The sequence below is a fragment of the Macaca nemestrina genome, chromosome 9 (genome assembly GCF_043159975.1).
Source record: "Macaca nemestrina isolate mMacNem1 chromosome 9, mMacNem.hap1, whole genome shotgun sequence".
Taxonomy (NCBI): Eukaryota; Metazoa; Chordata; class Mammalia; order Primates; family Cercopithecidae; genus Macaca; species Macaca nemestrina.
In genome coordinates, this window is record NC_092133.1 from 37994008 (window position 1) to 38013141 (window position 19134).

General features: G+C 40.6%; 1 protein-coding gene and 1 pseudogene across 1 annotated transcript in view; both read right to left on the minus strand.

Annotated features, from left to right (window-relative positions):
* Nucleotides 1–19134, minus strand: part of LOC105478478 (protein CC2D2B) — a 264293-nt gene that overhangs the window by 227469 nt on the left and 17690 nt on the right. The window lies entirely within an intron of this gene.
* Nucleotides 10824–12280, minus strand: LOC105478477 (hsc70-interacting protein-like; annotated as a pseudogene).

The following is a 19134-nucleotide window of genomic DNA, read 5'->3' on the forward strand; positions in this document are numbered from 1 at the left end:
GTCTTTACTTTAATCTCTTAATCCCGTCATCTTCATAAGCTGAGGATGTATGTCATCTCAGGACCCTGTGATGATTGCATTAACTGTACAAATTGTTTATAAAACATGTGTGTTTAAACAATATGAAATCAGTGCACCCTGAAAAAGAACAGAAAACAGCGATTTTCAGGGAATGAGGAAAGATAACCATAAAGTCTGACTTCATGCAGGGTCGGGCAGAATAGAGCCATATTTTTCTTCTTGCAGAAAGCCTATAGATGGATGTGTGAGTAGGAGAAACATCGCTGAATTCTTTTCCCAGCAACGAGTAACCCTGGGGAAGGAATGCATTCCTGGGGGTAGGTCTGTAGACAGCCACTCTGGGAGTATCTGTCTTATGCAGTTGAGATAAGGACTGAAATAAGCCCTGGTCTTCTGCAGTACCCTCAGGCTTACTAGGATTGGGAAATTCCAGCCTGATAAATTCTAGTCAAACCAGTTGTCTGCTCTTGAACCCTGTTTCCCGTTAAGATGTTTATCAAGACAATGGGTGCACAACGGGACATAGGCCCTCATCAGTAATTCTAATTTTGCCTTGCCTTGTGACCTTTATTGCCCTCTGACGCATGTGATCTTTGTGACTTACTCCCTGTTCATACACCCCCTCCCCTTTCAAAATCCCTATGGAAAACTTGCTGGTTTTGCAGCTCGGGGTCACCATCAAGGTCCTACCAATATGTGATGACACCCCCAGAGGCCCAGCTGTAAAATTTCTCTCTTTGTATTCTTTCTCTTTATTTCTCAGACCAGCTGACACTTAGGGAAAATAGAAAGAACCTATGTTGAAATATTGGGAGCGAGTTCCCCCGATACACAGCAAAATAAACTATCAACAGACTAAGCAGACAACCTACAGAATGGGAGAAAATTTTTGCAACTTATGCATCCAACAAAGATCTAATATCTGGCATCCATAATAAATTTAAACAAATTTACAAGAAAAAAAACAAACAACCCCATTAAAAAGTGGGCAAAGGACATGAACAGACACTCTTCAGAATAAAACATGCATGTGGCCAACAATCATATTAAAAAAGCTCAACATTACTGATCATTAGAGAAATGCAAATCAAAACCACAATAAGACACCATCTCACACCAGTCAGAATGGCTATCATTAAAAAGTAAAAAAATAACAGATGCTGGCAAGGTTGTGGAGAAAAAAGAATGCTTATACAACGTTAGTGTAGTGTAAATTAGTTTAACCATTTTGGAAGACAGTGCAGTGATTCCTTAAAGACCTAGAAAGGAAATAACATTTGACCCAGAAATCCCGTTACTGGATATATACCCAAAGGAATATAAGTCATTCTATTATAAAGACACATGCACACATGTGTTCACTGCAGCACTATTCACAATAGCAGAGACATGGAATCAACCTAAATGCCCATCAATCGTAGACCAAATAAAGAAAACATGGTACATATACACCATGGAATACTACACAGCCATAAAAAAGAATGAGATCATGTCCTTTGCAGGAACAGGGATGGAGCTGGAGGCCATTATCCTTCACAAATTAATGCAGGAACAGAAAACCAAATGCCACATATTCTCACTTATAAGTGAGAGCCAAATGATGAGAATACATGGAAATATAAAGTGGCATAACACACCCAGGAGGGTGGAAGGTGGGAGGAGAGAGAGGATAAGGAAAAATAACTAATGGAAACTAGGCTTAATACCCAGCTGATGAAATAATCTGTACAATAAACTCCCATGACACAAGTTTACATATATAACAGACCTGCACATGTACCCCTGGACTTAAAAGTTAAAACAATGAGCTGATCATTGGTAATCCCTAAATGGGTATTATGCCTTAGATACCCATCTCTTATATGTTTGGTTTCACGTGATTCTCATTCTTTTCATTCCATCAGGCGAAATAGATTGTCTGTCTGTATAAAACCTGGGCTACCTATAGAACACAGAAGCAATGTGAAGACCACTGAAACCACATATTCAGCAAAATATGTGTGCTTCTTGCTCATACACAGGTGGTCTGTTTTCTTATTTGCTCAGATTCACAGAAGTAGGAGTGGTGCAGCCACAGAAGGAAGGTCAATGCAGACAACAGTAACTCCACATACCTTTTCTCCTTCAGAGTTACAATAATGTTCTGAGTGGAGGAAAATGTGTCTCCACCTTAACAAAAGCTTGGGATACCAAACTGAGGGAAGAATATATTATGGTACTTGGAAATTACTTGTAAAATATTTGAAATTCTTCATAGAAATTCCTAAAAACCCAAAGACTCTTGGGAACACATGAGTTAAAAAGGAAAATTTTACCCCACCTTCTGGGAAGGTCTTGTTGCCTAGAACTGACCTCTGGGAATGGCTTGTCCCATCTTTAGGGAAAGGATAGCTAGTAAAGACAATATTTGGATAACCAAGACAATATTAGGCCCACGCTCCACCCATTCTCTCAGGATTGGGTGGGGTGAAGCCACATCCTCTCTTCTCAGAGCTTTTTATAGTGTTTATTCCACTTCTCTCCCCTTCAGTTCTCTCCCCCCGGCATTCCCAGAGAGCGGATCCATGCCACACCAGTTCTTATTACTTGACTTGCTCTAACTTGGTTTTTCTTTTTAATTCTCCTGGCAATAAGTGCCTTTCTAAATTCCCCCTCCCTACAACCCACTTGTTCAACCCACTGCATCTGGTTCCTGCCCCCATTCCACTAAAGCTGTTCACACAAATATCACCAACAACCTCATAGTGCCAAATCCAGTGGACACATCTCAGTATCTACATTTCATGTGCAATTTGACATTTGACATCTCAGTACATAAGCACTCTCCTTTCCTGGCTCCCATGACACCAGGTTCTTCCAGTAACCATCCTACTTCCCCTACTTTGCCAGCTTCTCTTTTACACCATACCCTTTAAATATGAATGATCCACAGTGTTCCATCTTGGGATGTTGGTTCATCTCATTTTATATACATATGCCAACTGAATGGTGATGACTCCCTACTCACTATGGGGATGGCAAGTCCTTAATCTCTATGAGGTCAACTCCCCAACCTCTATAGGAATGACATCCTACTTTCTATGGGGATAATGCTTGATACAGTCTGGATGTTTTCCTCCTCCAAATATCATGTTAAAATGTGACCTTCAATGTTGAAGGTGGGCCTAGTGGCAAGTTTTTGCGTCACAGGGGTGGATCCCTCATGAATGGCATGGTGTCCTCTCCATAGTAATGAGCGAGTTCTTATTCTGTTAGTTCACACAAGAGCTGGTTGTTTAAAACAGCCTGGCACCTCCTCCTTTCTCTCTTGCTCCCTCTCTCACCATGTGATATGCCCATTGCCTTCTGCCATGATTGTAAGCTTCCTGAGGCCCTCACCAGAAGCAGATGTTGGCACTACGCTGCTTGTGTGCAAGCACCATGTTACAGGCTGTACCTGCAGGACCATGAGCCAAATAAACCTCTTTTCTTTATAAATTACCCAGTCTCAGGCATTCCTTTACAGAATGCAAACAGACTAACACAATGCCCTAGTCTCTATGAGGATAACTTCCTAACCTCTAGGACGACAAGTCCCCAGTCTTTATGGCCATGATTCCCTGATCTGTATTTCCAGCCTAGACCTTTCTCTTGAGCTCAAGATTTATAATGCTAGTCATCTACTGGACATATCTGCTTGGATGTTTTACAGCCAAACTCACCATGTCTAAAATTTAACTTTTTACCCACTCTAAATTAATCTTTTTACATAATCGGCTCCGTAAAGATCACCACTTTCCCTTTAAGTCCCTCTATATTCCCTCTTCTCCCTCCGATCTCCAAGTGTTGTTGATTCCACCCACTAAATACCTCTCAAATCTATTTGTTTATCTCCTTACTTTGTTTTTGGGTTTTTTTCAGATAGAGCCTTGCTCTGTCACCCAGGCTGGAGTGCAGTGGCATAATTATAGCTCACTACAGCCTTGAACTCCTGGACTCAAGTGATTCTCTTATCTCAGCCTCCTGAGTAGCTAGGGACTATGGGTGTGCACCATCGCACCTGGCTAATTTTTTTGTAGAGACAGGGTCTCAATATGCTGCCCAGGCTGGTCTCAAACTCCTGGCCTCAAGTGACCCTCCTTCCATAGCCTCCCAAGTAATTGGGATTACCAGTTTAAGCCACCATGCTCAGCCCATTTCTCTCTGTATTTCTTCCCTGGACTCCTACAATAACTTCTGTAGAGGCCTCCCCACCTCTAGGTGCTTCCCCTTCCAACCCATCATCTACTTAAAAGCTAACATAGTCATCCTAAAAATGCAGACCTCAGTATGTGGCCCTAACCAGTATGAAGTTCTTCAATTATGCCTCTGTGTCTCTCAAAAGCCAAACTCTTCAGCAACAATTTTAAGACCATGCTAACCATCTAACCACACAACCCATGTATAGTTTAAGGTGTTGGTCTCTAAATGGGGTCTTTTTTTCCTATCCTCCTGCCTTATGGTAAAATGTTCCTGTTTCTTTCTTGTACCTGAAATAGTATTCTTTCCTCTCTTATTTATCTAACTAACTCACCTTATGAGGAAATTGAGGCTTAAATAGTTAGTTTATGTGTTATCACTTCCAGGAAGTCTTTCTGAGAAAGGCTTTCCCCTTCTCTAATGATGGATGAAATACCCTCCTTGGCAATCCTCTCATAGCACCCTTCTCACAATGCTATAATAGCCTTTAACTTGTGTCAGCCTCCACTATGAGACAGAGCCCCTTAAGAACAAGGTGTGCCTCTCCAGAGTCCAGCAAAGGGTCTGGCGTATAGCAGTGTTACATATGTCAGTTGAATGGCTGAAATGGATTTAGACTTTTAGTGCACAATGTTTTCCATCAAAAAAGTGGAGGTATATATTTGACTACTTCAAATGTGTTTTAACTTCTCAATTCCATGATTCTCACTATTTTTAGTAAGCCTTCCAGGCAACCTCAACTTCAGTTTGTGTGTTTTCTAGGAAGCAAGGGGACAGATGTTTGGGCAGTAAACCCAAAATCTGGATCTCAGAGCTTAATCATAAACTCCATGGGATATTTTTTCACTGACTTTCCAAGAATAGTAGACTCAAATGCCATGTTTATAATGGAAGAAAATATACACTCAGCTGGTCACTGGTCGTTCCTTAGCAAACATGGTTAATTCTCCATTGTATCTGAGAATCAGTCATTCTGATTAAGGAAATGCAGTATGACTAGGTACCAATGCATCTCCTGCGAAATGGGATCTCAACCTTGCCTCTTACTAGCTGCATGACCTAGGCAAGTTATTTAACCTGTCTAAATTTTCATGTTCTAGATAAAATTTTAAAGATGTAACTTATTTAGGTAAGTTGATGTGAAGATATAGTGAGCTCTGTATGAAAAAATGATTAGAGTGACCTCACCGGACTCCATGGTCTTAGTCACTGTCCATAGGTAGGAAATACTCCATATTTGGTTCAGACATATGTATTATTGAACTTTCAGCTGCCTCCTTCACCTTTTAGCTTGGATATCTCACAGGCACCTTAAACCTATTGTGCCCAAACAGAATTCATGCTCTCCTTTCCTCTGCAAAACTGTTTCTCCTCCAGCTTTCCATAACTCAACGTTCATAGTTCAGTGAACATCACCACTCATCCAGTTACTGACACCAAGAACAGTGGCATCATCCTGTACTCCTTCCCCACCCTCACCCTTTATATCCAAGCAACTCACTAATTCAGCAAATGTCTCTGAAACTTTGTACCAAGTCTTGGAACCTCCCAAAGATTCTGATGCCATGTAACCCTCTCCATCACTCTAGTGTCTTCTTAGTCCCATCATCATGCCCTCCCACAGAAGACTCCTAACTGGTCCCCCTGCATCCACTCTTACCTATCACCAATCTGCTTTCCAGCTACAGCCACAGTAATCTTTTCAAAGGGTCTATATGATCACATCATCCACTAGTTACTTAGAATACTTCATAGCTTCCCATTACTTTTATAAGAAAGAACACAATCCTTTATCTAGCCCATATGTTGTGTATGTTCTGGCCCCTCCCTGGGTCTCCAGCTTCTCTAATCACCATATTTCCTTCACTGTTTGCCCCCTTTCAGCCCTCACTTCACTACGCTGTCCCCGCCCAGAGCCCTAGCACAATTTATGTACTCTGCCTGGAACATTTTCTTCCCATCCTCTTTGCTTAGCTATTTTCTATTTACCCTTCTAGATCCCAGCAGAAAGTCACTTCCTCAACGATGCCTCAAAAAATCCTACCCTGAACCCCACACTAACTGGTGCCTTTCACAGCACTCTGGGAGCTTTTTGTTCATAGCATTTAAGGCTATTATAATGAATTGTCTACATGTGTAAGTCTTTCACCAGAGCAGTCCTCAATTCCAGATGTATACATTAGGTTCACTGGAGACCTCTGTAAAAATGCCAACTCTGGGGTCCCATCTCAAAGTACTTAAATCAGAATCCCTTGAGGATTGGGGGGCCTGGGCACTGACATTTTTTAATGGCTTCCTGGTGCCATGTGCAGCCAGGGTTGGGAATCACTGGGTAGGAGGGTAAGGACCATGTCCGCTGCTTATCTATGACTTCATCCCTCGTGCTGAGCACTTAGCAGTGTCTGCACAGAGTAGGCACTTGATAAATGGCAACTGTACTTATAATTGTTGTTTTTGCTATGGTTGATAGGGTTATGATTACAAAGATCATTAAACCATATGACTTTTTTTCACATTTTTGGCCTCTGTGATTCTTTGCCACAGAACTCTAAAAAATAATAATAATAAAACTGTAGTAACCAAATCATCTTTTAAAAATTCAATGAGTTTCTATTTTCCTGTCAACATAGAGCTTCGATTAAGGATTGACCAGAACCTACTAGACATGTTTTTACTAAAAGCTATATCTCCAAAATGAAACAAAATACAGTATACTTAAAAATCTAATTCATATCATACAATGCCCTTTTATGCAGATATGTATTAGAAATTACAGTCATTAGTGACTTTCTGATTTTGTAATGATACGATTAATTGGATTGACCACTGTGACATCATTCTGATCCTATTTGATTTCACAATTCTCTGTTCATTTTTCTCTCCTGTCACATTAACTGTCTTGTCACGTAAATGTCAAACCACCACCCACCACGACTCAGTGGTTAGTTCTGAAATTTCTTCTGCTTGCTGCTTTCCTGTTCAGCCCCATGTCAGAGGGGAGGCCCTGGACAACTTCTCCTTTAAAGAACCTTCTAAAGACATGGTTTCTCTAATCCAATTTTTAACCAACAACCTGCATCAGAATCACCGGGAAGGCTTATTACAATTGCTTGACCCCATCCTCAGAGTTTCTGATTCAGTAAGTCTGAGGTGAGGCCAGGGCATCTGCATTTCTAACAAGTTGCTAGGTGATGCTCTGCTGCAGGTTGAGGGACTACACTTTGAGAACCACTGCTTTAATTCATAACACACATAAGTAACCCCCTAATTAATGGCGGATGAGAGGGGGAGAAAGAGAGTGAAGAGCAAGTGTGAGGCCTTTTAGGGATACAGTGGGTGAAGACTACCCAAGTTATTCTCTATACTTAAAGCCCAACCAGGGGCCTTTTCCCCATAATTTTAGGGGGATTTTCCCTGCATTATTTTTTTATAAACAACTCAACATATCTCATCCATACTTCTCTTTTTATAAGAAAGAGATTATGTAGGGGCAGCAGGCCTCCAGTCTATTCCTTATTAGGCAATTCCCTCGGTCACTATTAGCCTGCTTTTTAGAAGCAGTTCTAGTTCACCATCCTTGAAGTCAGCCAGTTTAATGAAATTGCTTTTGGGACTGTTTAACACAATGGTGGGAGGGGAACTGAAATAGCAGTGAGGAAATTGCTAAGAAGCTATTCAAAGAAACAAGCTTCAAAATCATTTTAGGAGGTTTCAGCTGGTGTTGGGAGGAAGCAATGATGTAAGGAATCCCAAGGCACCCCAAAGAAAGCATAGTAAGCCCAAGACCAGTACCCTGGCAAGATGCTGGGCACACAAGCATGGTACTATGATTGGAATACATAGCCAGAGTGAACGCGACATTTCAGCCTTTGCAGTTACGCACACCAAAGCCATGAATTCAGATGAATGCAGAGCACATCTTTACTCTGCAGGAAGAGTGACTAGCATAACAAATGGTTTCCCGTGTTGCCTTCATTGCTGGGTGTTAAACAAAAATTATAGGAGGCCACTGTTTTGGACTAAACTCCTGCACTAGGCCCCAACAGACCAGACTAAAAACCAAAATAGAGTCACTTATCTAAGATTCTGCTTCTCCAAACCTTGAGTTTGTTATCTGGCCTTCTGTGAAATCAGGAGAGAGAGGCAACAGCCTAATTTCTCAACAGGCCAGTTTCAGTCTTCAATTGGCAATCATGAAGTTCCCTCTGTTTTAATTCTTACAACAGAGTAACCTGATGTTAACCAATCAGTTATCTTTCCATCTTTCTATCTCCCTATCCCCACAATGAAAGTAACTTTGAAATGACCAATCTACTCTTTGTCCTTTGTTTCTGCTTTCTTCAGACCTTTCTCTGTCTAGAAAGCCTGCCGCATCTGGTCAACTCATTGGAACACTTACTCTATGTTATGGAATGAAGTGTTGCCCAATTCTAAAATCGCAATAAAGCCTATTGAGATGTTTAAACTAAATTTGTTGTAATTTTGTCTTTTGACAGGGGCCTGTGGGGCACTCGGGTGACCAACCATCCCAGTTTCCCTGGGATTGTCCTGGTTTTAACACTGAAAGTGCTGCATCCCAAGAAACCTCTCAGTCCCAGGCAAACCAGGGTGGGTTGCCAGATGGACACTCCCATCTTCTTCAGCCACGCTTTCTTCTCATACCATTCCCACTCAGTCACACTTTTTTTGATGTTTTTTTAACTATGCAAGGCACCCTCTCCTCTAAGCTGCGCTGTCTCCTGGTAAGCTCTGGCACTTTTAGTCTCTCTTAAGCAATTCTCTTTACTCCCCTGAGCTCAGTTTTGTACCTGACTTCACTGTCATCTTCAGGTTTTCCACCATGCTGGCTTCTAAAATAGCCCCCATGAACACGATTTCTTTTTTTCGGACCAAAAAAAAAATCTCAAAGTTGAAAGGATCCTTAGAGTTCATGCACTCTGGAGTTCCCTGGGGACTTTCTGTAGTCCTGCCTGGGGCAATTGCATCAGAATCTCTGGCATGGGGACCAGGCACTGTTCATTTTTAACACCCCCACCTCCTGCCAGGTGATTCTAATGTACAGCCAAGGTTCTCCCCTTGTGAACCTCTGACTTAGTCCAACTCCTTCCAAGTGGCAATCCTGTTTAAAAGACGGGTATTTACCCTCTGCAGTAAAATTCTCCACTGATGGGACAGAAGTGCAAATCTACATAGTCCAAGCCATTGCCAGACATGTCTAACTGTTAGCAATCTATCTCGACCCAAGTTCTGTTTCATTCTAACTTCCACTCTCTGATCCCAGCTCAAAGCTACAAAGCAAGTTAGAATTTGTTTACTTCATTAAAAATTTGTTTTTCAAGTCCTCAAGGGTTGCCAGTATATCGACCCCATCCTCAAGTCCCCTATTCTTCAGGCTAAATAGCTCAAGCTCCATTTACCATTCTTCACATATCATGATTTTCAGATTTTATGTCACCTTAATTACCCTCCACTAGATGCCCTTCAGTTTGTAATGTCCCTCTCAAAATACATTGCTCTGAACTGAATACAGCAGATATAGTGAAGTTATTATAGCCATTCATCTGGAAACTAAACATTAATTAACACTGTTTAAATATGACTCATCATTTTAGATACTCATACTGAGGGCTATGGTCTGGTAAAACCTACAGATCTTCACATGAACTACTTCCAAGTCAGGAATCTCACCTTGTGTGTATCAATTAAATGTCAACCTACGGTTTCAGCTCGTTTTTCCAGCCTGATGATACTTGACCCTTTTATGTAATACATTGCAGTCTCACTAAAAGCTATGTACTGTTAGCAAATCTGCTAAGCATGCTTTCTAAATTTTCAGTCATGTCATTGATAAATCGTGCCATGTAAGACAACAACAAGGACAGAATCTTGTGGTATATTTCCCTACCACCTTTCTTCAAGGAAGATTTCAAACTATTTATCAACATGATTTGGCCATGGTTCATGTTAGTACCAATCCTTTTAGTTCATTCTTATCCAATCTCTATTTCTCCAACTCATCTTTAAGCATATCATGAAAGACTCTGCTATACATTTTTTTCATACTGAAGTACTCACAAGTAAAATGATATAATGTCTGAGATTTGCTTAGAATAGTCCAATAACAACAAAAAGGTATGGTTGGGAGAAAAGTGACAGATGAAACAAAAAAAATCTGACTATTGATAGTTTGTGATGACGGGTAATGGGTATATAATGGTTTATTATATTATTCTCTTCATCTTGTATTTGTTTGAAAATCTCTACAACTAAAAAACATTTTTAAACTCTTTTTTTTATCCTCAACTGAGTTATGTTTGCCTCGCACTAATAACTTTTATTTCACTCAAATTAGAGCAATAATCTTCCATACATATCTTCCCTGCCCAATTCAAAGAAAAAAAATCCAAAATGATTAGTAAAGAAAAATATAAGAATTAACAGACCCTTTAAATTTGTTTTAAATATTTTGAATATTTAAAAAGTGTTTAAAGTTTGTAATTCCTAGTAGGAAAACATTATCTGAATGAATACCCTAATGGCAAACCACTGTAAAATGCCTCAGCTGAATTTGGGGGAGAGGGGTAGGGATTATCTTCAAAGCACCCCAGCTCTCTTGATGAGAAGGTCAGAGGTACACTGGTTTGTATTATTGCGACATCCATAAGGTGATCTAGGTTGCTTTTCCTTCAGCAAGGGCTTTATTTATCAGAAGGGCATTACACTTGACCTCCAAATTTGGCTGACAATTTACTGATGAGATTCATAACCTTTGGGTTGCTCTGGTATTTTGACATATTTGCTGGGTTCTGAGCCACATCCTGGAAGGCCACCATAACTTCTGGATCCTGCATGGCTGCAAGAACCTCTGGATCACTAAGAATTTCATTGCGTCCAGGCATTCCAGCCATTCCAGGCATGGCCCCTCCCATTCCAAGCATTCCTCCGGGAAAACTACCAGGAGAGCCACCTGGAAAAGAGCCATACTGAGCTCCTGACTGTGGTCTGGCTTCTTCCTCCCTCTGGGCTCTCTCATGCCCTTCTCGAGCCTTCTTAACTCGTTCTATTCTTTCTTTGATCTCTTGCTCTTCACGTTTTTGCTCATACTTTCTCCGATGTTCTGCAATTTTCTGTGCCCTAGGTTGAACTTCTTTCAGCATTGCACTAGCATCTTCATCATAATCCAGTTTACAGGCAAGGGCAAGATCATGGGCTGCTTCTTCCCAGTAGCCTAGAAGTCTGTGTGCTTTCCCTCGCCACTTGTAAGGCTGAGCTGAATCAGGATTTATCTCAATGGCTCTGTCACAGTCTCGGATAGCAGCATTTGGCTTCTGTAATTTGACGAAGACACTGGCCCTCTTGGCATACAAAATGGCCAAGCGAGGATTCAGCTTGATGGCATCTGTGAATAAGTCGATGGCTTTCTGGAGTTCACCATCATTTAGGGCTTCAATAGCAGCCACTTTTTTATCATTTGCCTGATCCATCATCTCCTCCGTTATCTCTGCATTTTCATCTCCCATTTCTTGAGGAGAATCAGTGTCTGGTTCAATCACACCTTCTTTATCAATTTCTAGATCACTTTCCTCACTTGATGGTTCATCTGCCTTTAAGTCTTCCTCCACCTTCTTACTATCAGGTTTTTCTTCCTTGGTATTTTCTTCTGATTTAGCTTTCTGAGTAGCAGGTGGTACTTACCCCCCATGCTCTCCACCCACTCTCTCAGGAAGCGCATTTCCTCGGTGTGCAGAACGCTCAGATCCTGCTTACACATTTTCACAAAGGCCCGAAGCTCGTTCACTTTGCGGGGGTCCATGGTAGAGAGGTGGTGGGTGAAGCTGGGGGACTATGGCCCTGTTCCAGGCCCAGGCGCTGGCTCGGCGTGACCGCGCAGAAGGGCCATTTTTAAACTCTTGATGAAATAAACTTCGGTTAGCCCTTGAACAACATGGAAGTTGGGGGTACTGACCTCCATGGAGTTGAAAATCTGCATGTAACTTTTGACTCCTCAAAAACTTAACTAACAGTCTGTTGACCAATAACATACACAGTCAATTTACACATATTTTCTATTTTACATGTATTATATGCTACATAAAAGATTATACTTATAATAAAGTTACATAAAAGAAAATGTTATTAAGAAAATCATAAAGAAGAGAAAATACATTATAGTCCTGTACTGTATTTATCAATATGGTAAGTTTGCAAGATCCCCCATCTACAAGATGAATCATCTGTCTGAAGTGGTGAGCAACCACAGCTGCAGACCTCAACCCACAGTTCATATCAAGCAATTCAACTTTTTCTTGTAATGTCATCAGTCATGACTTTTCTCTGCTTCTTGAGAGCACTTCCAATATCACTCATGGTACTTTGCATGGGTCCTATGGTGTTATTCAAAGTTTACACTGTTGCACTAAACACAATGAAAAATACTCAAAATACTTGAGAACCATGAGAGATCATTTTTACTGCAATATGCAATTTATGGCATTCTAGGCAGATACTTACAACACCTGAGCTCACTGTAATAGCAAGAGGAAGTGGCTACAAAATTATTACAGTAGTACGGTATGTACTGCAGTTAATTTTATGCAGTTATGACTTAATACTGCATCTTTATATTTGTTTAAATTTCTCTCAACTGTAAGTGGTGTCATGCATGGTCTGTAATTGTGTTAGCTTTGATAAATGTTAACTTTTTATAATAGATTTGTGTATATTTCGTGGTAGTAATGATAGAATAGATTAATATCTACATATATTTTGTGCATTCGTGGCATACTTTTTACCTAATTTTTTTCAATATTTCTAGGCTATATGGTTCATCTTTGAGTTTTTCCAATTGTTTGAAAGTGGACCCATATAATTCAAACCTGTGTTGTGCAAGGGTCAACTGTACACTGTTTCTATGAATTTGAGAGACTGCCAAAATTTCTTAACCCTAGAGCCCTTCTAAATATTTCACAAATTAGAGTAATTTGATGTAAGTTGATTCAATAAATGCAAGCCAGTTTCCAGTGACTGGAGCTTTCTTTTTTAGGTGCTAACAAATCTTCCATATTTATTTTAAGACTTTGCCAAGTATCAACTCATACGGAGTTTCCTGGATACATTCTCTTTCATCTTTTACTATTTAGATTACCAATTCCAATAATTTAAAGAGCATATCTCTCTAAAATTCTTTAAACTCATTTAGAAAAGTCAAGGGCTCTCAATAAATTCTCATCCATTTCAGTGACTTCTTAATTGTGTATGTTTTACTTTGTACTGATTGAACTCCATTTTTCTAGATGGAAGCAAAACAGAAGTTCAGAGGTTCCAATTCCTTTGCATCATCCATGATCACTGTGCATCGCTCTTCCTGTTCATGTTCTTGCACTGAACTGTAACCAAAATAACTTTTGTTATCTTTAGCATTTTTTCCTCCATGCCTCATCGCCAGCAGATATTTAGTCCAAGCGATACTACTTTTAAAAGAATTATCCTAGCTTCTAAACATTCTTCTCAATTACTTGCCATCCCTTTCTCTATTGTACAAATCCTTGGAGGAAAACTGTTTATTTTATAAAAGTCATAGTCACCATAGAAATTTTTAGAAAATAGAGAAAACAATATATAAGAAAATTAAACTCACCCTACTTTCTGGCCTCCTCGTAAAGTTCCTCTGACCAAATAAGTGTTTTAACTGCTTTTCACTTTTCTCATCCATTATGATTATTTATTATTGTATAATCAGATTTCTCATTTAGTTATTTCTTTTTTAGACTTGCTTTTCTTCTTTTTTTTTTTTTTTTGACAGAGTCTCACTTTGTCGCCCAGGCTGTAGTGCTGTGGCACAAATCTCAGCTCACTGCAACCTCCACCCTCCACCTCCCATGTTCAAGCGATTCTCCTGCCTCAGCCTCCAAAGTAGCTGGGATTACAGGCGCCAACCACCATACCCAGCTAATTTTGTATTTTTAGTAGAGATGGGGTTTCACCATGTTGGCCAGGCTGGTCTCGAACTCCTGACCTCAAATGATCCACCCACCTCAACCTCCCAAAGTGCTGGGATTATAGGCGTGAGCCACTGTGCCTGGCCTAGACTCATCTTTTAAAGCCATATTCTTTTTAGTAAATTTGATCATGAAAATTCATCTATCATTTTCTGGTTTTGTTTTAAAATTTTATTTATGCACATATTTATTTTCAAATCTGCCTTATTAAAAAATTGAGGCAGCCAGGCGCGGTGGCTCAAGCCTGTAATCCCAGCACTTTGGGAGGCCAAGACAGGCGGATCACGAGGTCAGGAAATCGAGACCATCCTGGCTAACATGGTGAAACCCCGTCTCTACTAAAAAACACACAAAAAAACTAGCTGGGCGAGGTGGTGGGCGCCTGTAGTCCCAGCTACTCGGGAGGCTGAGGCAGGAGAATGGTGTAAACCCGGGAGCCAGAGTTTGCAGTGAGCTGAGATCCGGCCACTGCACTCCAGCCTGGGCGACAGAGCGAGACTCCGTCTCAAAAAAAAAAAAAAAAAAAAAATTGAGGCTATGTATCTGGTTTCCTTACAGTTCCCTCTTTTAGGACTATTAATATCTAAATGAATTAGTCAGTCATTTCTCCTACCTTCTCAATCATATCTTTCTTTTGAATTAAAACTAAACCAAGGAAGACAGGCACTAATATCTTCCTCTAACTTGCAAAGGTATCTCCAAGGAAAAATCAAGAATTCTTCACATGTTCTACTTTTGGAAAAGTAGATATTCAATAAATATACAGGTAAAGTTACAGTGTTTCAGAATTTTCATAACTGAAAGGATTTTGAGGGTGGGGGTTGATGGAGGAAAGTGTTGCCACATCCACTGCAACCTTCTTTATGACAAGCACTGTAGTAGGCACTCCACATAATTTTTTCATTTAATACTCTCAAAGATTATATATGGTAAGAACTGTACTGTTTTAGTCTCATTTTGCAAATAAGAAAAATGCAAATGATATAGGTTAAACAACTTCCCCAAGATGGAAGAATATAACAATAATAATTTACATATCCAGTATGCAAACTCCCCTCAAGATACTCCATCAACAGTCTACATTGCTTCTGTCCCAGCTCTGTAATTTGTAATAGAAATACTTCATCCAGAGCCTGTACTTAACTGGGGTGGTTTATCTTATATTCATACAACAATGTTTTTCTCACTTTCTCTCCTTTGTATTCTCTCACCCAAAGCCCTCTACAGAGCTGCCAGTCTCATACTTCTATATTTTCATACAGCCAAATACTACCTTTAACATCCCCTCTCCTTCCCAAAACATCTTTATCTTTAAATAAAAAAATAGACTGTGTTGCTCTGTACCAATTAGTAGGCCCATCCTTCCAAGCCCTCTTGTAATATGTGGAGCTTCATGTTTCCACAGAGTAAAAGAAGCATGTCTATTTTAACAGATTAAACTTTGGTTTGAAAATGATGAAAATAAAGCTTGGAATACTACGCGGATCTAATTTCCCTAAAAGTTGTATCAGTAAATCATATTCCCCCTTTTTTCTCCCTCAGCTCTTTTCCTGGAAATTAATATATCTTATTATTCTTTATTGGAAGATGCAAAGACCATGGCCCAGCATCTTTCTATGCATCATTCTAATGTTGGTAGCTCATTACCTAAATTGAAAACAAAACCAAAAAGTAAAACAAAACCTCGAGGTTACTAGCTCTGGGATCTTGAGTAAGTCACCTTTTCCACCTTGTTTCCTCAGCTGTAAAATGAGGATTAATAGTAATACTTACTTGACAGGGTTAAGAGGATTAAAGTGAATTGAATAATCTATAAGAAACTGCCATATGAACCATAAATTTAATGATTATAATGATGATTATGATGGTTCACAAGGCCACAACTCCATTTGTAATCAACATACAAAATCAAATATCTAAACGTGCAACACTCAAGTAACTAGAGGCTTTTTACATCTATAAATGGTGTTGAAAATGTTAAGTTTCCCAGATTGCCAGGTTTCATCTTTTTCCCATGGCAGAAAAGTCTAGGCTGGATAAGGTGGTTTCTGTCATTTTAACATTTGCAGAAACTTTTTCTCACTAGATTTGGTGCTTTCCCTGCTGACAGTGGGCACAGGGAGCCAGAATCTAGGACTGCACTTGGCTTGGTGGGAACCAGTCCTGAGCTGCCTTCCTCCTTGAGGAACAACATTAGTCTGAGATTCTAAAATCAGGGTTCACTTTCTCAGGCAAAGGAGGGTGGTGCAATATGGAAGCTGGGGATATGCATTCCTTCTCCCTTCCCTACTGATCGTGCAATATGGAAGTCTCTGTGCTCAAAGTGCCCTCCATCCTCTATTGCTTATTGCTCCACTAATTTCCAATTTGGTGGAGTTAAAAAGAAATACCTCTGGTGGCCTTAAAGGTCAAAGGGAGCTGTGTGGTCCTTCTCACCAAAACCTGGCTGTGGCAAAGCTGAACAGAATGAACAGAAGTTTTGAGTCATTATGGGAAGGGGAGGGGCAAACCATCCCTCGGGAGTTTGGAACAAAGTGCTTTAAGCAGCACTGAAGCACTGGGTAGCAGGGTAGGAGGACAAAAGGGGTCAGGAGGTAGAAGTGAGGCTCAGAAACGAGGCCCTCAGATAAACACATCTCTTTCACCTGCATCCAGTTTTACCAAGAACCCACTCTTGTCTCCTTCTTGCCTCCTTAGATAACAAGAGCAGCACCACCGGATGCTAGGACAATAAAAATGTCTGCCATCCTCACAATCATCCTCTTCCCCATTTGTTATGTGCTTACTGGGTAGTAGGCACTGTGCTAAGCACTTTATACTCATTGTTCATCAAATTATCACAACACCGTAGATATCATTAGCCTATTTTGCACTTGAGAACACTGGGGTCCAGACGTTTGATAACATATTCATGGTCATACAAATGGTAAGCACAGAGCTGGAATTTGAACATAAGCCTGCCTGACTCCAGGGATTCTAAGCTTTTAATTATTAGGAGACATTGACACTCATTTAACTCTTCTCTTTTATTCTCTCCACCTATTCACCCCCCAACTTCCTTCAACCAAATGAGGCCAGTTTACATAGCCACCTTCTGAGAAAAGTTACCACAGGTAGTTTCTGCTTCGTAAGTTACTGGGTTGGTTTTGTGGCCAACCTTGTGTCCTGAGACCATATGATCTTGGCCAGAATAGATTGTTCCAACAACTGCTGCTTAAGCCAAAGTCAACTATAGGCTGGACTTGCATTATCTCATTTAATCCTCATAACAAAGCTTTAAATTAAGTACTAATACCAACTGCATTTTACAAGCAGGAAAACTGACATTCAGATAAGTTAACTTACCTGCCTAAGGTGGGACAGCTAGTAAGAAGCAAAACTATGATTGGAAGGTAGGTTTATCTGAATGCTTGAACACTGTTCTAACTCCCATTTTTTCAGAGATCAATAGAGTGGGCCTTGAACAAGAGATGCTCTTGAATGCAAGTTGTAACAACTAAGAGAAATTGCCCAGACACTGCAACAGGAGATGCCGACAAAGTAACAGAGTCAGAGAAAAGCTGAGTTTTGGGAATGAAAAAGTGATGAGGGGATGACTTCCACAGTGGCTATCTGGTCGTCTGGGCTGCTGCTCTGCCCTCATCCAAGGGATTTCCACTCCGTGAGTCTCTGATATGCAGCCTTAGAACGTGTTGCCTGTGTTTCCTGATTTATCCATGCGGGCCTGTCACCCTCATCACCTCAGGTCACAAAGTCCATTCCTTGTTACTTTATGCCTCACACATACACTCCCTTAGGCCTAAACTCCCTGCAACACCACTCCTGCCAAACCCCCATGATTGTCCTGGTCTGATGGAGTGAAGTAATGAGAGACTTGGAGCCTTGTAGACCCGAATGCTCATATCTTGCCACTACCCCAGCCTCCAGCTTTACTTCCTCCTCCAATGGGTAGCTCTCTCTCCTCCTTCTTCATTGTCTGCCAGTCTGAGGGAAAAGAGTACTGAGGCCAATGGGTGTTTTCCAAAAGGCCCTGGGTACACTGGATGTACACTAGATGTTTCCTGCGACAACAGCAAGATAAAAGCAATGGGCATGCAGAAAGCCATATAGCAATTTGTCTCTGGAACTGCTACTTCCTGGGTCTACAAGGTCTTGGGGTGACTAGGAAATACAGCCCAAGTTTTTCTCCCCAGGCCTTCACACTCTACAGTTATCCCCATTCTCTACACAAGACAACAGAGCTCACAGGAGTCCCCATGTCACTGAGCTTGGCTAGGGCAAACAGAGAGTGGCTGCTGGTGAGAGACTGCTGAAAATGCTGGCAGCAAGCCACATAAGACATTTTTAGTGGCCCCATAATGTCTATATACTCTAATGAACTTGTATTTGTGAGCAGCTGGTGCTACATCATTAGATGTCATATGTGACAGGCTGTTCTGAGAAAGATCCAGGAATACAAGAAGCTGGATTTCCTGACTTTAGTGTCCCTGGGTTTTTAATGCCTACCCTATCTTATGGGTAATTTGGCAAATGGTCAAATTGCTACCCTGATCTTTTCTACAATTAAAAAAAAAAGAAAAGAACAAGCAAAGTACCTGTATACAAAGCATCTTACTACATGCCTCCTGCAGGAAGGCAGGATATAGTAATCAGAAAGAGACAAAAGAAAAAAATGACTAGGAACCTATATTTTGCATAGATTTTCTACCTGCTTTCACACCCCACCTCTTCCCAGGCCACTAGCTATTCTAGTTCTTGGTCACCAAATTTGCCTCATCTCAAAATTAGTTTCTCTTTCCCATAATCAGTAGTATCTAGAAGCTGAGTTCCCCAGGCAACTATGAATACTTGTTATTCTTTCTGCCATGTGACTTGCCCTAAAAATAAATTCAAATAT